Raw genomic sequence first — 5,962 nt, forward strand, 5'->3', positions numbered from 1 at the left:
TTGATACTTCCGGTGCATGTTGTTTAACTCTAAAATGTTCACTCCATAATCTTGTCGGACATATTCAATTATATCCCTCGGGCAGTATGTTCGACCAACTTGTTCGTATTTGGACTTGATTAAGTGTCCACTAATCCAACTTTTTTCTTGTCGATGGCTACCCATTCTCATTTCAAGAGAACATGTATGTTTGCTAGTATATTTCTTCACATTGAAGGAATCACTTTCTTTCATTTTTTTGCATGGACCCTCCATTTGCATTCCTCAACCAAACATCGGATAGTTAGCAAGCTCTTTGTTGATTTTTTTACATGGTAGTCAAAGTTTTTTTTTATTGCAAGCATTGATAATTTAACTAATAAATCATATTTCAGAAAGAAAATTTGACTGACCTATATATCCTCGTCATTTAGACAGTCATGAGGTATTGTGATGCGGTCGTCATACGATGGGCTCTCTAATGGTTTGGGTATATTTACAAATGATTGGGTTGGAACAGTGGAATGCTTTTGAACTAAATGCATCACAACTGGTAGGATGGGAGCAGGTGAGGTTGGAATATGGATGTATGGTGTTGGAGAAATTTGTGGTCCTGAAGATTGTCCATATCCATGTTTAGTATCAAACTGTGAAGTACATCTGGGTTCATTGTTGTGACCAAACCAAGCTTCACTTCGATCATCCCCTAAGTTACATGGCTAAATATGATCATCCAGTGAAGACATGGTGTGAATATTATGTGTTGGAATAATTGCAAACCCAAAGTTTTGACTGGTTGAAATAGGTTGATCGGTTGGATTGCAATATTGGTACATATCGTTTGTGTGCACTCCATGACTTTCGCAAGGTGTAACTGAGACAAATAATGGTATCCAGGATGCATCACTTCCTTCTAAAAAAAAAGTTAAGGTCTTAATCATCGATTATGTCAATTAGGGGAGCTGGAGACCAATAAATTGTAACAATATTAGATGTGTATATCAAACATATCCGGATCGATATTTAGTCGTTAGTACATAATACTCACAATTCACTGACTGTTATATCGTTTCTGACTTTCAGCCCTTTCATATGATCTCCAACATAATTTCTTTTGGACTCATCTCAATCCTCACCAAATCGTACAAAGATGCGAAGTACCGTAATTGATTTGTAATGCGATCAGCAAATCTTAAGCAATGTCCCATAAAAGTTTAAGAAATTGCCCAGTAATTGGTAAGTGATCGCCTAACTATTTATAAGTGTTTGCTTAGTATTGTATATGTGTTCGTATATAAATTTTTGAATGATTGTTTATATAGTACTACATGATCATTTATAAATTACTACATGATCGTTTATAAATTACTACACGATTGTTTATAACTTATTACACGATCGTCTAATAATTCATGAACGATCATTTATATATTAATGAACAATTGTGTATATATTACTATACGATAGTTGATTTAATGCTAAACAACACTTATTACGAAAGCGATCTGGGACAAGAAATATTGTAGAATATCACTTACATTCTCTCTATTTCTGAATCTGACGATGAAAGCGATCGACAAGGATGTTGAACTGAAACTTTGAGAGAACAGTTCGAGAAAACAATGGAAGAATTTCGTGGGGAGTTCGACAGAAAGTGAATACTGGGGTGACCTTTCATTCTGTTCATACCAATGCTATTGGCAGAATATTAGTTAGGAATAAATGTTTTGGTGGAATGTTGGTATTGCATGGAATACATATTGCATGAATGTTTGAGAAATAGTTGAAGGAAGAAGATGGAAGGCTTTGGTCTGAAGGCTTTTTAAAATTGGAGATAATTTTGGAATTTCACATGCACAAAAGGTCAATAGTAGAAAAGTTTTTAAGAAGAAGTCATTGGTAGAAAAGTTTTTAGTTTTTGGGTCATTTTGTGAAATTTTTTAACTTAAGGGGTAAATGTGTAACATTTTAAAACTCGGGGATCAAATAAAAACTAAAGTGAATCAAAAAAATATTATTTCTTTTTTGTTTTGTTTTTTTTTTTTTTTTCAATCAAAATGTTAATTACAAATAAGTTTAGTTTAAAGAGTTCTCACACATGTTCAAAGTCATATATTATTTTAAGATAGGTATTTATTTATTATTTATTCAAAAAATATAATTGAAATTATAGTAGACTCACTATAACATTTTTAAAGGGAATACAAGAGTCTATTTATTTCAGTGTGGGTCCTACTTTCAAGAGTCTGATTTGTGATTTTCATGATTGTGGTCACCCGATCAGAAATCATTTTACTTTTTTTTTGTAAAAAAAAATTGTAACAATCATGGTGGGACACATGAGTTTAGGTATGTATAGGAAAGCTTTTTAATAGTGATTGAAACAAAATTTAATCGTAAATTGATACATTTATTAAAGTTAAAATTGTTGAAAGTTTAGAGTTAAAATTGACAAATTACAAAATTTGAAATTTAAATTAAAAATCATAGACTAAAATATTAGATTGAATAGAATAGATGCAATCTAGGATGCACATAGTATTTTTCTTCGTCACATTTGATTGGAAGACCCATAAACTCATTGGATTTTATTTATCTTTTTTTCTATATTAAAGTTCACTCTTTTTTTCCTCTTTATTTTTTGTCTCTATTATAAATATTATGATAATAGATGTCTATTAGATGCCCATGCTTTATATCTGATTATGTGTCATGCCCCATTTCCCAAGTGTTGTGCAAACATTACACATTATTAGTGTCCATGTAATCTATCTGCTACTAGCCAAATTACCTATAAATAGTGGCATTTGGTGGATTTTGGAAAATAGACATTAGACAAAGTTCATGAAAAATGGAGAAATGAGAGAATTTAGAGAAATTTCTTATTTTATATTTTGTTTATTTATATATTTTGTTTAATTTATTTTTATATTTATTAATTATATTATATTTTAATTGGTATCCATGTTTTGTTGTGCTCTTCAAGTTCACGACCGTCTCTATATTTTTATCTTCTTATATTATATTGGAGTGTCTCTAGATAACTCTTCTCAGTCAATGATTGAAGGATTAATTAGTTCAATTTGTTTAAATTAATTAATTCGTTCCATTTGTATAAATTTGATTTCAAGATTAAAGATATTTTGGATAGTTTGATTTATTCGCTTTCAATAAAATTTTCAGTCAATTTGAATTGTTTCTTGAGAGAAAATATATTGAATAAGTAAAGGACTCTTGGAGAATTTACAGAACATAATAGTTTATGAAAAATTTACTTTTAAGCGTTATGTTATTCTACAGAAAAGAAAATAGACCATAAATTCATAGTGGCATTAACAACAAAGAAAGTAGAATTTAAACTTGGAAAAGAAATTTTTATTCCATGAGATTAAAACTAAAGGGCTAACGCAGTAAAGTATTAGGGTAGAAGAAAAGGAAAAAAAAAACAATGATAGTAATGAGGTTGAGACTTCAAATCCTAAGCTTGAGGATGGAATTTAACAAGTTGTTGAGGCATATATCTAATCCAATGTTGTCTCCAAACACAGGACATGTCTTCAATAGGGATATCCTTTGTCTCCGGTAAGAAGAAATAGACGAATAGGGTCATCAGAGCACGAAGAAAGCAAAGAAAAAAACAATCTAAATTTCATATGACAAAGTATGGTGAGGAAGATCTGGGTAATAAAAAAAGTAAAGAACATATTCACTGAGACTGTTACACTTTGAGCGGTCGATCGAATCTCGAGTGGAAAAATTTCACTTGGGATCAACCATCCCAAAGGCCCCCAAGACCATGCAAAGGCTTGAACATAAATGTAGATGAACAATACCACGACACTTGACATACCATTTAGGTAGAAAAGCAACTTCACTAGAAACTCCAAATTTTCAAGCAATAAACACAGTAACCAAAACCTACAAATGTCATTTCTTTTTTATCAAAATCAAAATAATCCAAAGATAAAATATATTATTGGCTAAATTTTGTTTTAGGAAACCAAATAAAAATATGTAGATAAAATAACTTTAATTATTTTAATAGTTAAATAAAACTAATAAACTAAAGAAAAAAAAATTAATCACCTGAAAAATGAACATGATGATTTCACCTAGCAAGAAAAGAATCTTTCTTCCCCACTTATCAGTGTCATAGACAGATACAAAAGTTGCAAGAGTATTAATACCACCAGTAATGACAGATGAAAGAAAAGAAGCATTGTCTCCAAAACCAATAGTCTTGAACAGCATAGGAGCATAGAACATGACCATATTGATACCAGTCAATTGTTGAAAAAATGGAATTAGAATCGACATTACTAGTGGTGGTCTATTTTGTCTCTCTCTCAAATTTTTCCAAGCATTTTCACTGCTTTAGCAGCCATATTTGCTGCCACAATATCTTGAAATTCTGCTTCTACGTCCTTCTTAGACACACCACGAATGCGTTGGAGCATGGCTCTTGCCTTCTCAACTTCGCCCCTTTCTAACATTGAGTTTAAAATATCCGGAAGGAATAAAGTTGAGATAGTGATAAATAATGCAGGCACGACTGCACCATCCAAATGTACCCTCCACCCCATCCACCATAAATATTAGCAGTATCATAATTGACAAAATTAGCCACTAGAATACCAATTGTAATGGAAAGTTAAAAAACAACATTAAGAGAACCTCGATATTTAGATGGAGTCATCTCTTAAACATAAAGTGGAATAGATTGAAGTGAAAACCCAACACCAATGCCTAAACAAATACGTCCAACGATGAGCATGGCGATATTTTGAGCAACAACATTAATGATAGCACCAACTAAGAATACAAAGCCACCAAGAAGCATGGACTTCTTACTACCAAAAGTTTTGGTGATCCAATCGGCTACAAAAGATGCCAAAAGAGCAGCCAAATAAAGATAAGAAGTAAACATGGTGAGTGTAAGACTGTCAAACTTACAATATTGATTGGTAGAAGTATCTAGAACTTCTTTCTGATAAACAGATGGGAAAAATCTTTGCAAAAATGGAGCCATGGAGGTGACACCACCTAATCAACGAAAACAAAAAGTAAAATGGAATGAGCGAAGACTATAAGGAGAAAGAAAAATAAGAGAATAATAAAAAAGATAAGAGGATAAATAATTACCAGAAATACCAATGTCGCAACCAAAGATGAGTCCACCCAGGACAACAACAATACAAGTCATTAGCACATAACAAGTAAGCTCTCCGGGATAGTTCTTTATCCCGCCGCCCTCGCTCAAACCCACTGTCGGCCATCTTGGTTGCTGAGTTTAAAGAGCAAAAAATTGGAAAATAGAAGTACTTGAAAGGAAATATGGTTGATGGAAAGAAAGTGATTTTGGTGAATGAAAAAAAGTGATCAATACGAGAATATATACATAAACATTTCCCTGCATTGTTAGGAATCCGTTTCCTAACCCAAAATCAAAATCCTTGTATAGGTGGAAGGTTAGATTAGGGGAAATTATATGATTATGATTAAAAATATGTTTCTTATTCCTTATCACATAAGAGAAATTTTATTTTTTAAAAAAATCGAGATTATTATTTATTATTATTAGTACTACTACTATTACTACTACTCTTATTAAAAAAAAAAGTACACTTGAGGATATAAATCATATATTAGTATAAAAAGATGAGTTGACCCATGTTTTAAGTAATTTTTTTTTTTTTGGGTTTATCTTTTAATATATTAAAATTTTCGAAAAAAAATGGTATTTAATTTTGTTAACAAAAAGTTGATTAAGGATTAAATTGTTGTTTTGTTGTGATATGATATATATTAGACATGGAAATATATTACTCAACTAGATTTAATTTTTTTTATAAGCAAAATCCAACCAATTCAACATTAATATCAATTGTTTTCAATTGACATGCTAATAAGTTTCAATATATTAATCTTCAAAAACCAAAATATATATTTTTATGTCAATCAAATTTACTAATAAACTTGTAAG

General features: G+C 30.9%; 1 pseudogene; it reads right to left on the bottom strand.

Annotated features, from left to right (window-relative positions):
• Positions 1–3,457: 3,457 nt before the first annotated feature.
• LOC120090732 lies at positions 3,458–5,395 on the bottom strand (annotated as a pseudogene).
• Between the last annotated feature and the right edge of the window lie 567 nt (positions 5,396–5,962).

Source organism: Benincasa hispida, chromosome 11 (genome assembly GCF_009727055.1).
Source record: "Benincasa hispida cultivar B227 chromosome 11, ASM972705v1, whole genome shotgun sequence".
Lineage (NCBI taxonomy): Eukaryota > Viridiplantae > Streptophyta > Magnoliopsida > Cucurbitales > Cucurbitaceae > Benincasa > Benincasa hispida.